Below are 16,565 nucleotides of genomic sequence, written 5' to 3'. Positions count from 1 at the left end.
CAGAAAGCACAAAACTTCCACTGCCATAACACGATTTAAAAGCACTGGAAGGCAGGGACTATGCCCCCCCATGTTCTGAGGTTGCTAATGGTGCCATATTTGGGGTTACATGTTTTCTTCCTAGGGCAGACTGGCACAGATAGTGAGAGGGTTTGCTTTCCTCTCGAGAATTGGGCACAGACGTTTTCCCAGTCACTGTAATGGCAGGGCACTGCCAGCGCTCTCATCTCCCCTGCTTTTAGGTGTGGCATGTTCCAGAGTGCTCTTGGGAGTTTTGGGTATCATTCCTTATAGCTGGAAAATGTTTGCAATGGCCGTTTGACGATTCCCTGGTTAACAATTGCCCACAGACATAGGACACCAGACGGGGTGGCTCACAAAGCCCCTTTCAGTCTTATGGTTTTATTATTGTTAATTACTAAGTGGTCTTCTTCATTGCCAACTGAAAGGGGATTGTACTAGGAAGGGCTACTATAGCGAGAAAGGGAAGGCAACCTGAGAGGACCAGCTCCTCAACTGTAGTAACTGCACATTATCAAAAACAGCCCAAGCAAAACCAAGGGAGGAAAAAAAAGAAGAAACAAGGATGTTTCTACAAACAGGCTACAAGGGTGGGCGGATGTGAATAGGATAGGATTCAACACAGACAAGTGCAAGGTGATGCACCTGGGGAGGAACAACCGGCACCATACCTACAGGTTGGGGAACTCCCCTCTTGTCAGCACGGAGGCGAAAAAGGATCTTGGAGTCATAATTGACTCCAAGATAAACATGGGTCGGCAGTGTGGGGAGGCAGTCAGGAAGGCCAACTGTACCTTGTCATGCATCCACAGATGCATCTCGAGCAGGTCCAAAGAGGTGATCCTCCCCCTCTATGCAGCACTGTTCAGGCCGCAGCTGGAGTACTGCGTCCAGTTCTGGGCGCCACACTTCAAGAGGGATGTGGACAGCATCGAGAGGGTTCAGAGGAGGGCCACTCGCATGATCGGGGGACAGCAGGGTAGGCCCTATGAAGAGAGGCTGCGGGACCTGAACCTGTTCAGCCTCCAAAAGAGAAGGCTGAGAGGGGATCTAGTGGCCTGTTATAAATTAGTTGGGGTGGGGAGGGGGAATCAGCAGGCATTGGGGGAATCACTATTCCCCCATGCACTGCCAGGAGTGACGGGGAATAACGGTCACAAGCTGGTAGAGGGCAGGTTTAGGCTTGATATCAGGAAGCACTACTTCACAGTCAGGGCGGCTAGGATCTGGAACCAACTTCCAAGAGAAGTGGTGCTGGCTCCTACCCTGGGAGTTTTTAAGAGGAGGTTGGATGAACATCTTGCTGGGGTTGTTTGACCCCAGTATTATTTCCTGCTGTGGCAGGGGGTCGGACTAGATGATCTACTCAGGTCCCTTCTGACCTTAGAAACTATGTACGAAGGGGGTGAGTGACAGAATAGTGCAAATGCCCTCCCCAGTGTGACATTTACACAAAGCAACTGTAACATACAACCAATGCTCCCAGCTACACAGGTCACACATGCACATATGGTACCGCTAAAGAGAAATTCCTTGTTTTCCTCAGCTCTGGTGAAATAATTAACATACAGGGAGTACCTACTAGTGTTTTGTTCCAGCCCTCTGAATGACTGCTCTGCTTTCAAACTGTACTTCACTATGAGCAGATACCACACATTCACTTCTAATTTGGACTAAAAAAGGTCAGGTTTCAACCATTTTAACAACATTTTCTTCAGATTCCCCACCCTTGCCATCATATAACACAATCAGCATACCACCTGTATTGACTTCTAAGCTTGCAATGAACCCATCATCTACTTCCCCGTCCCAATGCGCAGCCTCTCCTAGGCAGTTTTGCCAGCTGCCATGGATAGAGTTCCTTTCGTTTTTTGCAGCTAACAAGTAATCAGGAATATCCATGCATCGCAGCTTAGCTGTAACAGTGCATGCTAACAGCTGTTGCCATGGTAGCCTTGCCCACACACTTACCATTTGCAGTTAAACATTTATGCTATACAAATATCATTCCATTTGGTTTCAGCAAAGGACTCAATCCTGCCAGGTACTGGGGCCCTTGACTGCCTATGCAATGGGAACTGAGGGGGGTGGGGATGGGGGAGAAATACGAGTGCCTGCTTCATAAAAACGGACAACTTAAAAAGTGAAAAGCTTTCCAGGACAAAAAAGTTCAGAGAAGAAAACCAATATAACAAGCCATCACTTCAAAATTTGGGACTCACGTAGCACCATCAAGAGAGTGCACCTTCTACATACAGTCTCTAACACTTGTGCTAAAAAATTCCAAAAGCTACAACTGAAAAAGCTAGAACTGAAGCTCCAAGCTTAAGTTTGGGAAGTTACAATTTCCAAGCCTGAAGCAAGACTTCTAAATCCATTCTCTCCAAAATGTCCTGAGCACCTGCAGGCCCTGCCAGTATCAGTAGGATTTCTTAATGTACAAGCATGCACTTGCCTTTTGCCCAAAAGCAAGTTTAGGAGCCTAGCTTTGAAATATTTTACCCAGGTAATTAACATCCCTTCCATTTTAGAGAGAAAACAGATGAAATTTACACCCACTTTACTGTGAAAAGTAACTATTGTTAAATAAATTCTACATGTGTAATTAAGTGTTTAGTTTTTTGCTGCTTTCCATTGTGCATGAAGAATGAGGGCCAATTAAGTGCTTTTAATACCATTCTGTGTATGTTGCAACTTGTGGCAACAATAACTTGTACCAGTTCTTCCGCTTTTCTGACATATCTATGTCAATTCATACCAAAAAAGAGTTAGGAAGAGGATATTAAGGTTACAAATTCAGAGGCGAGAAAGTTCCAACTGACCAGAATTAAGGTTACCAATACAATTTTAATTCAACCTCCTTCAGTAAAGTAATTAGGATACTGTCTAATTACCTGATGACAAACTATTTTAAATTCATTCAATAAGTAGTACTCACAGATTGACCTGGGTTATGAATGCGGTTAGAGCAGCGGTTCCCAAACTGGTACGTGTACCACCAGTGGTACTCAAACAACCTGAGAGTGGTACACAGAAGGCCAGCGGGAGGGGCACACGCACGCACAGACACCCAGCCGCAGCCTGCTGCAGGCAGCCAGGAACACAGCCCAGCCACATGTGTAGTAGTGCCCAGCAGGTAAGTGTGCTGAGAGCAGGGGAAGGGGCGGGAGGCAGACTGAGCCACAAAAAACAGGTAATAAGTTTTGTAGCTTGTTCTTATTGCCCCATTAATTGAACATGTGGCCAGGTGCTCACCTGTGGCTGGGAACCCCCATCAACTGAGAGGCTCCCAGCCACAGGGTGCACCAACTGCTGCCAGCCCCACAGGTGACAAGGCTTGCAGTAGCGGCAGCATTCTTGGAGCTGCTGTGTGCGCAGTCACGTATGAGGCTTGCAGCGGGGACAGCAGGGAGAACGCTACTGCCACTGTGAGCCTTGTCAGGTGCCGAGTTTGAAAAACACAAACACATGCAACTGCTCTCTTACAATTGACACTATTTATAAACATATTGGAAACACCTGAAACCCCTGACCAAATGACAGGACAAAAGAACAAATGCCAGGATCCCACCTCAAGCAAACACCAGCAGCACTGAAGCCATGTTAATACAGCACCAGCTCCAGACAGCATGGACAGGACACGCAATAAGGATTCTTGATAACCGGCTTCCAAAAATGGATCTTATACTCCCAACTCACTGATGGCCATCCTTCCAGAGGTAGGAAAAAGACATTCAAGGACACCTGGAAAGCAAGTCTGAAGAAATGCAATATTAACATCACTACCTGGGAGACTCAAGCACTGAACTGTCTCCAATGACGCCATGATGCATGACAAGGCATTGATCATTTCAGGCAAACTCACCTCACTGTGGAGGTGAATAAATAAAAGAGACAAAAACAGAAAAGGCTGCGACCCAGCATCACTAGAATCCACTTTTCTCCTAGAACTGCCAGCCATGTCTGAAGTCAAACATACAGGACATTTTTGGTTGCCTCTGGACTCAAAGACTTCCTATTAACTGGAAGACTGTAATCCTCATAGTGAGTGACTGCCACCAACAATTTAGAAGCAGTAAGATGGCCTACTGTCTTACATTAATTTTCACTTCTTTGCAATGCATATTCTAGTAGTCCCCAAAGGCTCCAATGATTATGTGAGGTGTTGTACAAAAAATGTACAATGGACAAACTGTGCTTAAATGGCTTAACACCGTATCTAAATTAAGTTGTAAGTGAATACAAGCATGCATACACATTTTAAGACAGGGCACGCCAATTCTGATCAGTCCTGAGAAAATGGAAACACTTAAAATCATCAGTCTAAAAGAAACGACGGGAGGTATAAAAGTATAACATATCAGTTTTCCTAAGGACCTGAAAGCAGTTTACAAACACCCGCTAAGTCAAAGTTCACACAACACAGGAACCATGAAAAGTCTCCAGTGAAGGTGAATCGCTGCAGTCCAACCCATGAGCATAAAGAGGTGGTGTCAAAGTGCAGAGGCCCTCAACAAATCCTGTGAAGATGAAGCTGGAGTTGACCCACAAAGAAAAAGATTTAAGGGAGACTGTCACCTAGAAAGTACCAAGGGAGTCTGCAATATTTATTTCAGCCTGGGGCCTGAAGTAGCAGCCACAGACCTATTCCCTACTACAGGCTAGGAATGGACTCCAAATCCCTAATTCCCCATACAGTTGTGTGTGCTGTTTTCTTTTAATCTCTCTAGACCAGGCTTCCCCAAGCCTGATTCCTAGTACCTAGGCTTTGCAATCCTACCTCCACTGTCCAATTGGGTAGCAGGCACCAAAAGGGGAAGCCCAAGGGAGCTAGCAAAGCATGCCCCTAAATCTCCTCCCCAAACTAAAAAGACTGCCTGGTTGGGGAAGAGGCAAGGAGAAATGGCTGCTGCTCCCCTCTCCTCCCAATCCTGCAGGGGAGGGGAACAGCAGGGCAAAACTCCCCAGCTCATTCCCCATATGAGGCAGTCTTTGGTGTGGGGAAGAGGCAGAGTGGCTACTGCTACCACCCTCCCTCCCAAATGAGACCAGGAGAGAGCATATAAGCATTCACTCTTGTGAGAGAAGTTCTTGCAAGGGAGGTCTTCTCAGTCTCACCTGTAAAATCTTCCAGAAGGTGGGCATGTTTGTAGTAAATGCAATTCTCCCAGTAGAAACAATGCTTATCATGCATAATGCCACAGTACACATCCTATTTGCCTTTGTAACATGCCGATTTGGTAGCATTTTGCCCCCACGTTTACTAGCCCCAGGAACAGTGTCCCTACCATCTTTAAACAAACAAGAGCTTAACTTTATCATGATGTTTAACATGCCTCAGGAGTCTTCATGAAGAGAGGCACTATACAACAAGCACCAAATATTAGTCAGTTTTATACTCCAATTTTGCTTTACAATCCATAGTGTAGGAAGGTATAGCTTAGACTAATCATGGCTCCATCAAGCATGTTAAATCTGGCTCATTCTAAAGCACAAAGTCTGGTGACAAAAGAGATGTACTCCAAAAAGATTTTAGAAGATTTTATATAAATCCCTATTTAATCCTGACAGACTGCAAGGTTTGCTATAATAAAACCTTACTCAGCCATTTTGCTTCTATAGGATCTACACTTGCATCTGTCCATATCAAAGGTTACTCATGTGGAAGTCAGCATGCATAAAAGCCTGTTTTCCGAGTCTTAAATATCATCCGTTTTACTGTATGTAATTTGGAAAATGTTTTGAAAACAGTATTTTAGGCCTCTCAGCAGTAATGCAGACCTCTGCAAAAAAGATAAATAAAATCACATGACATACAAAGGTGACAGAATATTACCTTAGGAATAAAGCACATATGCTTTGTAAAACATGGCATTTTCCATAAAAAAAAAAAAAAAAAGAAAGAAAAAAAAAACCCCACACAGTTTGTTGCTGCAAGTCTGGGGACCAAAATAATCTTTGCATTGTTGCCTTTTGGCATCCCTAACATTTTGAAAGCAGAACACCATTCATTGTACCTTTATGGTCATATTTAAAAAATACAAATTTCATAGACTTTGGAACATCATATGCAAATATTAGCTACCCCAAGCCTCGGAGGCACTCAGCCACAATTAGGCTACCCTAATGCATACAGCCAAAGGCACACAACAGAGCCATATGGTCATCACCATGGCCAGCCATCTCCAATTCCCCAGCCTAATGACCAGACACTCTGAAAGCTGGGTTCAGACTACAGCACAGGTGAGTTTGAGCCTGGCACCAGATACCCATGACTAAGCAGCAGAACACATTAAACAGATCTCCCCTGGTACCTTCTGGATGCAAGGTCATTTCAGACATTCTGACATACCAATCTTGTAGCACCTAAACACCACAATGGACATTCCCTCCCATTCACATAAACCAATTACCAAGAATAAGACAAAGTACTATATACCACACAGATGCACAGCAAGAAATATTACTATTAATGATCTTTACGTGACAGCATGAAGGGAATAAATCTGTCGGCTGCTATTTTTCTGCTAAATGCCATTTTGTTGGAGCTTGGGGGAGGGGGGGAAGTGTGTTTAAAATCCTCAGTGTTTTTCTAAGCAAGACAAATTATTTGAAAGAAATGGTAATTACTGCTGTCCCTGTAAGCTTGGGCACTAAGATAAATGTGAAGGTCTACTTTTGTCCTTTCATTTCCACTGTGCACTATGTTACATACATCTTTCCATGTGTATTTCCTTGCAAGAAAAGGCATGTCTAAAGAAGATGCCATTATCAATTAATAGTTTTACTGGAAGAGTAAAATATATTTTTCGATACTACAGTATGGTGCATTCTCTATGCCAGGGGTTTGCAAAATTTCACCTGTGAAAGGCCATTTCAAAAGGGGCAGTCCTGGTAGCAGAAAGCATTGAAGAGGCCCCTGGGTCAAAAAAGGAAGAGAACGTTGTTAAAAAGAAAGAGAAGAAAGAAGTATTAGCAGGCCATAAAAGGGCTCATGAGCCTCATTTGGCCTGTGGGCCACACTTCGGGAGCCTACCTCTATATGCTACACTTATTACACAAAAACCTGCCTTAGAGCGTCCAACAGCATTATTTCCAAAGCCAAATCTTTAGTTACCATACAGGTTTCAAAAAGAGCTAGAAAAAATGTGACCTAAAACAGCAATTTAGATAGAAAGCTACATCACAACCATATAACCATCATGAGTACAACCAATTGTTCATTTGCCAAACTGGTTACCCACAGATGGACCAGCAGCCAAAGTAACTCAAAAGATCACATCTGTCCCAGTAACAATGACCCCCCCTCCACAACCACATTAAAATCAGGAACAATGAAACTATCATTCACCACAATAATAATAATAATAATAATAATAATAATAATAATAATAAAATCACAAAAATTATGCTGGCACACATCCAGGAGGGGCCAGCAAGGGGCTGCATGCTTTGGGGCAACCAACATGGGTTCATCAGTGGCAGGTCCTGTCAGACCAACCTGGTGGCCTTTTACGATCAGATCACCAGATCATTAGATGCAGGGGTAGCAGTGGACATAGTCTTCCTGGACTTCCGGAAGGCATCCGACACTGTCTCTCACCCCGTTCTCATTAAGAAACTAGGGGGCTATGGTGTAGACACCCACACAGTCAAATGGGTCGCCAACTGGCTGGAGGGCCGCGCCCAGAGGGTGGTAGTGGATGGGTCCTTCTCAACCTGGAAGGACGTGGGCAGTGGGGTTCCGCAGGGCTCGGTCCTCAGGCCCGCGCTGTTCATCATCTTCATCAGTGATTTGGACGAGGGGGTAAAAAGCACCGTTCAAATTTGCTGATGACACTAAGATGTGGGGGACTGGAAGGATGCAACAAGCTACAATCAGACCTAGACAGGTTACAAGGGTGGGCGGATGAGAATAGGATGGGATTCAATACCGACAAGTGCAAGGTGATGCACCTCGGGAGGAACAACCGGCACCATACCTACAGGTTAGGGAACTCCCCTCTTGTCAGCACGGAGGCAGAAAGGGATCTGGGGGTCATCATTGACTCCAAGATGAACATGGGCCAGCAGTGTGGGGAGGCAGTTAGGAAGGCCAACCGCACCTTGTCATGCATCCACAGATGCATCTCGAGCAGGTCCAAAGAGGTGATCCTCCCCCTCTATGCGGCACTGGTCAGGCCGCAGCTGGAGTATTGCGTCCAGTTCTGGGCGCCACACTTCAAGAGGGATGTCGACAGCATGGAGAAGGTCCAGAGGAGGGCTACTCGTATGATCAGGGGACAAGAGGGCAGGCCCTATGAGGAGAGGCTACAGGACCTGAACCTGTTCAGCCTCCAAAAGAGAAGGCTGAGGGGGGATCTTGTGGCCTGTTATAAACTAGTCAGGGGGGATCAGCAGGCATTGGGGGAGTCACTGTTCCCCTGAGCACCGCCAGCAGTGACCAGGAATAATGGTCACAAGCTGGCAGAGGGTAGGTTTAGGTTAGATATCAGGAGGCGCTACTTCACAGTCAGGGCGGCTAGGGTCTGGAACCAACTTCCAAGAAAAGTGGTGCAGGCTCCTACCCTGGGAGTGTTTAAGAGGAGGTCAGATGAACATCTTGCTGGGGTCATCTGACCCCAGTATTCTTTCCTGCCATGGCAGAGGGTCGAACTAGATGATCTGCTCAGGTCCCTTCCGACCCTAGAAACTATGAAACTATAAACAGAGATCTGCTTTTTAGAAAGAGGTTTGGAAACTCCCTTCCAAGTATAAAGGGCAAAGAATCTCAAATACTTCGGAGCTAAGTGTAAAAAAATTGCTTCTGTTCTTCAGCAGCTGCTTAAATATTACTCTTTTCACACTATCACTTTTGTTAACAACTTTCCTCCTTTATCCTTTGACAAGGTAATTATGAGTAACATTCTCACAATAGTAAATAATAATGCCAGAAATATACTTTAGCCTTAGTTTTTGTCTCCAAAATCCCATTAGATGTTTGAAAGCTATTGCCTTATTTTCTCAAAAAGAGATGGCTCTGTTCATTCAGCACAGCACAACATTCTGCTTTTTCTCCTTCCTTAAGTGATATGCCCCGAGTGACTCAGGGGCAGCAACTTCCAGCACATGTACCAAGCATGGCACGTGAGGCCATTTTGCTGGGCATGCCATGGCCAGCCATGGCTCTGTGTAGCTGCTGCCAGCAACAGAACCCGGGCTGCTCCCAGCTACCCAGAGCCGGGGCTAGCTGCAGCTGGGAGGCTGTGAACATCTGTGCCAGGCTCTGGGGCCCCAGCATCAGCTCTGTACCGGCATGTGCACCCGCACTTTGGAGCTAGCCGTGGGGGAGGGGCCTGAGGCAAGGCAACCCCAGTCTCTCCCCTACTCCCAGCACAAAACTGGTGACTGGGCTCCGGAGCCCGGCACAGCTGTTTGTAGCCAGCCTGGCTCTGGGCAGCTGCAGCAAGTGGGCTGCAAACAGCTGCACTGGGCTCCACGCTGGCAGCAACTGCGCATGTATGGTGCTGATATCAGAGCTGTGGAGCCCAGTGCAGCTGTTTGCAGCCTGCCCACTGCTTGTTGCAGCTGCCCAGAGCCCAGGCTGGCTACAAACAGCTGCACTGGGCTCCAGAGCCCAGTTACCAGCTCTGTGCCTGGAGCAGGGGAGAGACTGGGGTTGCGCTGCCTCAGGCCCCTCCCCCCCCACCAGCTCTGAGGCGCGGGTGCACGCACTGGTACAGAGCTGATGCCGGGGCTCCAAAGCCTGGCACAGCTGTTCGCTGTTCAGGGTAGCTGCTGCTAGCCAGGAGCCCAGGCTGCTCACAGCAGGCAGCTGGGATGCTGCAAGCCCTGCTGAGAGCAGCCCAGGCTCCAGCAGCTACCCAGAGCCAGGGCTGCAGGGGCAAGGGCTTTGGGGGGGGGGGGCAAGGGGCACAAGCAGGACATCCTGCCATGTACCCCCTGCCCCCATTTTGTTTTTCTGGCATGCCGGCAGTCCAGCACCTTCCAAGGAAGGCACTGTGGTGTTTTTGCACTCTGGACAAAAAACGTTGCCTGCCCTTGTGTTAACTGATACTTAACAGGGAGTGGTGTGGGGGAGGGAAATACCTAAAACTTACTTTTTCAGAAACTAACTAAACAGACACAAATCTGGCTCAGAGTATACAGTGCAAACTAGGGCTGTGTGAAGTTTTGGTCTTCAATATGTGGCCTGACTCAGTGGCCGAATCTCCAAATCCATATCAAACCAGGAGACCCTTTAATCTCTCTGAATCGAATCAGAACCCTCTGAATCGATTTGGAGAGATTCAGTGATTCAGACAGACACAGCTTTCAATGTTTTTTCTACATACCTCAAGGTACCAGGCGGCTTGTCAATCCTGCAATGGTGGGCCAGATGAAGCATCCCACAGAAGCACAGGGGGTTTCCCCAGCACTCTTTGCAGCAGACTGAGAAGTGGATCAGAAGCACTCCGGGTCCACTTCCAGGTCAGCCGAGGAGCACACTGCGGGGCCCCTCCACACCCTGTGGCTCGGCGACTGGTGCCTCCTGGGTTTGGGGGGTACTCAGGGTCTCCCCATGGCCGATCACCAAGCCAGGGGCACACTGGGGGGGGGGCGGGCGGGCGGCGCTTCCCTGCGCGCTCCCCAGCAGATTCGGAAGTGGACTGGAAGTATTTCCGGTTCACTTGCAGGTTCACTGCTGAGCACACAGGGGTCTCTCCCTGCGCTCCTGTGGGACGCTCCATCCGCTCCAACACTGCAGCGTTTACAAGCCATGCCTAGTACCTCGAGGCATGTAGAAAAACCATTAAAAGCTGTGTCTATGGCCGAATTGCTGATTCTCTGAATCAGCATTGAATCGTCAGATTCAGCCAAATGAAAATCGGGGACAGTGATCCAAATCAAATCACTGTCCCCAGTTCAGGCCGAATCCATATCAAATATGGCCCATTTCACACATCCTATTTATTTTGAGGATATCCAGGCCATTTGGATGCAAAGAGGTCAGGAAGTGAATGAGTAACAGATTTGTGCCAGGGACTAAAACCACAATTTGGAGAAGATAGAATTCTGGTTAAATAATTGTTAAATAAACAAGGCAGTTCTATTTCTACACTGTATTCATATGCTTATCCACAAGAAGCTTATGCAAATAACTGGATGACTATAAAATACCAAATAGGTAAAAACAACATAGCCTGACTGACGAAAAGGGAGCGATAATTAACTGTACACTTTGAGGTGACTTAAAAAATAATTATAACAAAATGGAATACAAATGCAATTCTGGTCCTCATACTTTAGAAAACATGAAGACAAATGAGAGCTAATAAAAATGCAAAACAATTACTAGGAAGGATGACTAAGATATAAGCCAAGAGCAAGATTTGAAATCCATATCGCCTTCAAAAGAAAGACAAGATCATAGCCTGCCTCCACAGTAAAAGGAGAAACCAAGAAAAAAAAAAATTGTTCCCTGTCTCAGGAAGAGAAAGGGACTAAGGAAAAGGGGGCAGGGGAGGTGGTAAGGTCAGGGTAAATCTCTCTTTTAAAAAGTTAAAAACAGTATAAGTTAAAAACTGTACTACCCAGGGTAGTGATCAAGACACCAGTACTAAAGAAATTAAGGAATAGGTTTATCAGTGGAAATACCATAAGTAATCCTGAACAAGGCACAGAACTATTTTTTTCCTAGATCTTTCAACCTCTGACTCTGAATCCTGAAGACACGAATGTTATCCAGAGACAATATGTTTTAGATCTGTAAAAATGCTGATTTCCAGAAAATTTCTTAATTCTGAATCTGAGTGGAAAAAACCCCACATCAATTTTCATGGAAGAGAAGTCCAACAGTATTTCACTTCAGAAATACAAAAATGTGACACTTCCAAAATAAAATACATACTCCTCAGAATTTCTGAGTGCCTGCCTGGTAAACCACAGCAAAACTGGAGACAGCATACCCCTAACAGCTTGTTGATTAAAATTTGTCGACCCCTTACCTAGTTACCTCCTTACTCCCCTCAATTCAATTTCACAACTCCCGCTCATCATTGAAACTGGACCCAAGGACCTTGGAAGTATCAGAAAGCATAGCTCTTCAGTAACCTGCTTTGTGGGCTATAGGCACTTGGAAATCCTAAGAGAACTAGTTCCCAACTGCCTCAGCCAGATGCTGTGAACCCAGGCAGGTGATCTGGCTGGAAACCAGGCAACTTCCCATCAGAGCATTATTACAAATCAAATCAAGTTTCAAGAAACTTTTTTTTTGGCAAATTAGAAAATTCAGATTAAAAAAAAAAAAAGAGAGAGAGAGAGCATTGTCACCATTTTCCCCCAACCAGCTCTATGTTAAACCCCACTGACTACGAACACCCAATGTTAGCTGCAACTATGACAAGTAAAGGCTGTCAACGGGACTAAGGTACAACATAAGCAATGGACCTAGGAAAACCAATGTTTTAAGCAGGGTTGCTGGGAACCCCAGGAGTATTCTACCATACAAGATTAAATTTCCTTCTTCAGTCAAATTTATAACATGATGACAATACTATTAATTTTGCTGGAAGCTGTGTCAGAATGACAGATCAAATAAACTTAATTCCTTGTGTAAAAAGGCACAATTCCCAAAGTCAATGAAGAATCCAAAAACAGAAAAGGAGCATGTGTATAAACACCATTAGTGTTTATCCAGATTTGCAACAGTGTTGGGGGGGGCACTTTAATAAGAGCTTCAATCTGATTACTTCAATCACACTAAAGCTCCCAGGGAGTTTCATGTATCAGCATCCCTGTGCTTAAATCTGGTGGCAGGGGCACTTTATCTGAAGCTCATTCGACAAGCTTTACATAAAGTGTCCCCACCACCATTTTTAAGCGCAGGGATGCTGATGCACAAGATTCTGGAGCGTGGTAATTACCATGATAGAGTCTGCTCATGTAGAGGCACTCTAAAGTGTCAAGCATACTTGATGTGGTGATTTTTAAAATGTGTCATCAGATATTTTTAGAGTCTTTAACATTTACATACAAAACTTAATTCACCCTACACATGTTTTCAAGCTGCAGAAATTGCCTGTGCCACCATACATTTTTTATGGCACCATAAAACCTGAGCTAACAGAGGTCTATGCCCTTTACCATGCCACAAAATGACCAAATTTGTGGTTACAACAATTCACTGAAATAGTTTTGTGCCCTCCCCCTTTCCTCCCCCCCTGTTAGTTTATGGCTAGTTAGTGTGGGAAGTCCAGGGCTACCTGTACTCCCCTCATCGTGTTGGGCAAGTGCTCCTGGGGCCCAAGACTACACACCCCAAGAATCCCCCCTCTGGCTGTGGTCTGCAAGTGTGGAGCAGAGTGGCCCCCCCCCCTTGCCATGCACCCCAGGAATCCCCCCCGTAGGGTACTCCCAGGATACTTCTCAAACTGCCACAGGATTCAGGCCCCTGCCACTCTTAGGAGCTCAACCTGTGGGACAACAGTGACATCAGTTTTTTCTAATCAATCAGAACAACCGTGCTGGGACACATCCCAACAGAGCTGATAATGCAATGAGAACTACCTTTATTTTTAGCCTCAGTGTCCTTACCTGTTTGCTGAGAAAGGATGGTTTTACATGACAGTCTTCTCTGTCCAAAAGCTGGGGTAAAGGATGGGGCTGGAAGTGCAAAACTCCACTGTGCAACATGAGTCTCAGGAAGCTGAGGATGGGACAGGAAGTGATATTCCTGACAGCCTGAGGAAATCTCACTAAAAAAGGAGCCATAAATGATGGTGATAGTGACTGCCTCTCCCAATGTCATTCACTTGCTAGAAAAGAGTCTGCCCAACTTATCCGAAGTATGCTCCTACTGCCTAATTAAGATGGATTAAAGAAGAATGGTACAAGAGAGCCAAGAGCATAGTCTGCATAATGTAATAATATATTTATGTCTAGTTACCTTCCAGGATAAAAATGGAATTTTATTTCAAATGGTTTGAGAGAACTTCTGGCTAATCACTAAGTATTTTGCTTTATTAAAATCTGATTGTATCCATACATAGTTTCATAGTTTCTAGGGTCAGAAGGGACCTGAGTAGATCATCTAGTCCAACCCCCTGCCATGGCAGGAAAAGAGTACTGGGGTCAAACGACCCCAGCAAGATGTTCATCTAACCTCCTCTTGAAAACCCCCAGGGTAGGAGCCTGCACCACTTCTCTTGGAAGTTGGTTCCAGATCCCAGCTGCCCTGACTGTGAAGTAGCACCTCCTGATATCAAACCTAAATCTACCCTCTACCAGCTTGTGACCGTTATTCCTGGTCACTCCTGGCAGTGCACAGGGGAACAGGGATTCCCCCAATGCCTGCTGATCCCCCCTAACTAGCTTATAACAGGCCACTAAATCCCTCCTAACCCCCCCCCCATTCCTATGTCTCCTGCACTGTGTTGCTGGAGCACCTATTGGGGGGGGCGGGAAATCAATCCAGTCATTTATGATTTCAGGTGATCTTATGGTATGTTTTCCTTTTAAAATTGGAAAGGGAAGATAACCCAGCATGGATGGTTCAGGGTCAGTGCAAAACTGGGAAGGAAAAGAGAGGTCAAAGATAGCTAGTCCCCGGATCCCAAGCAACCATTCCAGCACGCGGGAGCACCAGTGTTCAGGAAAACCCAGTCATGATCTTTTTCTTAGACAGTAAGAAGGTAGCTGGCATGTCTGCTGAGACAGTAACTGTAGGTCACCCAGTGATTTCCCAAAGCAGAGAAATGTTCACTGATCTAGAGAAGTCAGGCTTAGGGCTGTTCTGTTCCAGCAAAGCAGCTGGAGCATGGACATGGCAGAGTTGCCAGAATACTTTTATTTCCTCAAATGACCTATAAAATGCACAGACAACTACAAATATAGATGGACAGAGGGATGCAAATAAGGTACTTGAGTCTCCAACTGAAAAAAGTATCATACTTTGTATTATCGGCATCCAGGTTAGATGATTCACATAATAAACTTAACTCCCTCACACAATGAAAAAGGAGTAAGCTATCAGAGATGTTCTTAGACTTAACACTGCAAATAATAAAGGTCTTCCGCTTAAATGAACAGGAAGTCTCGTAAGTTTGTCTCTTCACTACAAGGCACTATTAAATTTGAGCTGTCAGTCCCACATAAGGCCATGGCAATGAATAAACCAACACATTTAGAAGCTCATGGCATCAGCCATTTTAGAACACGTGCATGATGCAAGAGCTAGCAACCAAATTGAAAATACTTTTTACTGGGGATGGTGCCAAGTCTTTTATTCTATCACAGGCAGGATGTACCCCTTCTTGCTTCCCTTCCATCACCAGCTGTATGTGTGGCCTAAGCAAGGAAGGTTGTGCAGGCAGAGGTGCTACCTGCCCTTGGGATGCTGCCCAAGAGATTTTTCCTGCAGCAAGGGTGGGGTCAGGCAGATAAGACAGCAAGAAACACACACACACAGAAGGCACCTTGAAAGAGGGAACAGTGAAAGGAAGTCACCCAAACTTGCAAGCCACACTTGCACATGTGTTACAGCATGACATTGCCAGCTACCTTGCAAGGCAAGCAAATAGCCATAGGTCTTGAGCTGGACCCATGTCTTTACACCCCACGTTTCTACAACACTGGGCACCTGGGAACGAGGGGAACAACAATATCCCACAAGCTGGGCCCTACACACGTGCGCCAGTCCCAAACAAAAACAGGCCAGGAGGAAACTGCGCAACCCAGGTGAAACCACCGACAGGCAGCCCTGCGGCGAGAAGCCGAGCCTGGCCCTCGGCAGGGATCTCGGAGGTTTCTGGCCACGGATGAAACACGGGGCAGTCGGCCGGGCATCATTTGAATGCAAACGAGGAAGGGGCATGGCGGAGGCCTACCCAAAACTTCTTCTGCGGGGGGGGGCAGAAACCCGCGTGCCCCGCGCGGGCGGTCTGAGGGAGGGGGCCGGTGAGGCGCGGGCTGAGGCGGGAACCTGCTCAAACCGCCTCGGCTCCCAACAGAGCGGCGACTGGCCGCACGTGGGCCCGCATTGTGTGCGCCGCGGAGAAGGGGAAGCACCGGCACTCGCCTCCCGCCCGCCCAGGTTGCATCATGCGCCGCGCTGCCACGAGGAGCCGCCGCCACCCTCAGCCCCGCGTCCCGCTCACCGGCCGAGACGGCGCGCTGCCGCTGCTGCTGCCGCCGCCGCTGCCGAAGCCGCCGGCTGCAGCGGGGCGTGCGGGTCTTGTGCACCTGGGCCGGGAGTTCCCCTTCTCCCGCAACGGGCGCGGGCGCGGCGGGGCGGGACGGGCTGGGCTCCGCTCTGCTGCTGCGCCTGCGCGGGGTGTGGCGCCCTTCCCTGTCTGCCGTTTCATTTTCTGACCCCTGCTGCATCCGCTGTGTTACACACAGAGGCTGCCCCTGCCCCTGGTGGCGACAGGCGCGCCCAGGCCCACGCAATCGACCCCTCTCTCCTGGCGTGACACTGCCCCAGTGGTGCTCACCCTTTCTGCCAAGGACCTGGAGGGACAGTGCCCAGTCCAGCTGCGGGACGGATCCGGTTCACGTGGAGGAAG

The 16,565-nt window shown here is 47.1% G+C and overlaps 1 protein-coding gene across 6 annotated transcripts in view; it reads right to left on the bottom strand.

Annotated features, from left to right (window-relative positions):
• Nucleotides 1-16,337, bottom strand: part of SLC7A1 (solute carrier family 7 member 1) — a 70,984-nt gene extending 54,647 nt beyond the window's left edge. Inside the window, exons 1-2 of one of the 6 annotated variants that reach the window (XM_090028213.1) lie at nt 16,158-16,296; nt 13,597-13,757 (exon numbers count right to left, since the gene is read on the bottom strand). The gene's annotated coding sequence lies outside the window, so the exon portion shown is untranslated. Of the gene's footprint in view, nt 1-3,592; nt 3,779-13,596; nt 13,758-16,157 lie in introns of all 6 variants that reach the window. The other 5 variants (XM_090028222.1, XM_090028203.1, XM_090028177.1 and 2 more) reach the window with 5 other exon arrangements.
• Nucleotides 16,338-16,565: the final 228 nt, after the last annotated feature.

Source organism: Crocodylus siamensis, chromosome 1, assembly GCF_052110815.1.
Source record: "Crocodylus siamensis isolate JL-2025a chromosome 1, ASM5211081v1, whole genome shotgun sequence".
Lineage (NCBI taxonomy): Eukaryota > Metazoa > Chordata > Crocodylia > Crocodylidae > Crocodylus > Crocodylus siamensis.
This window is presented reverse-complemented; position numbering and strand designations above follow the sequence as displayed.